This window comes from Orycteropus afer, unplaced genomic scaffold, assembly GCF_000298275.1.
Source record: "Orycteropus afer afer isolate SDZICR_OR568_19922 unplaced genomic scaffold, OryAfe1.0 scaffold00967, whole genome shotgun sequence".
NCBI lineage: Eukaryota > Metazoa > Chordata > Mammalia > Tubulidentata > Orycteropodidae > Orycteropus > Orycteropus afer.
Genome location: NW_006922554.1, coordinates 416,630 through 417,441, shown reverse-complemented (window position 1 = coordinate 417,441; position 812 = coordinate 416,630).

Genomic DNA, 812 nt, shown 5'->3' with positions numbered 1-812 from the left:
GAGACCCACCTTAAACACAAAGACAAAAATAAATTAAAAATTAAAGGCTGGAAAAAAATATACCATGCTAATGACAACCAAAAAAGAGCAGGAGTGGCAAGAGTAATTTCTGATAAAATAGACTTTAAGGTGAAAACCAGCATAAGGGACAAAGAAGGGCATTACATGATGTTAGAAGGGTCAATTGACCAAAAGGACATTACCATGATAAGTATCTATAAACCCAATGAAAGAGCTCCAAAGTGCATAAAGCAAACATTAACTGAATTGAAAGGAGAAATAGACAACTCTACAATAGTAGTAGGAGACTTTAACACACCATTTTTGATAAAGGACAGAAAAACTAGAAAAAAACTCAACAAAGATACAGAAGATCTCAACAACAAAATCAACCAACTGGACCTCATAGACATACACAGGGCACTCCACCCAACTAAAGCACAATACACATTCTTCTCCAGTGCACATGGATCATTTTCCAGAATAGACCATATGTTAGGATACAAAACAAGCTTCAATAAATTTGAAAAGAACAAAAAATTACAAAGCATCTTTTCAGATCACAATGCTATAAAATTAGACATCAATAATAGGAAGGCCAAGGGGAAAAAAATCAAATATATGGAAACTGAATAACACAGTGGTCAAGGACTCCTGGGTGACAGAAGAAATAATGTGAAATAAAAAATAATTTCTAGAAACAAAGGGAATGAAAACAAGAGTTCCGGCAAGATGGCGGACTAGACAGAAGGATTGCACAGACCCTCTTCAACAAAGAAAAGGGAAACCAATTAACACAGACACAGAAGATA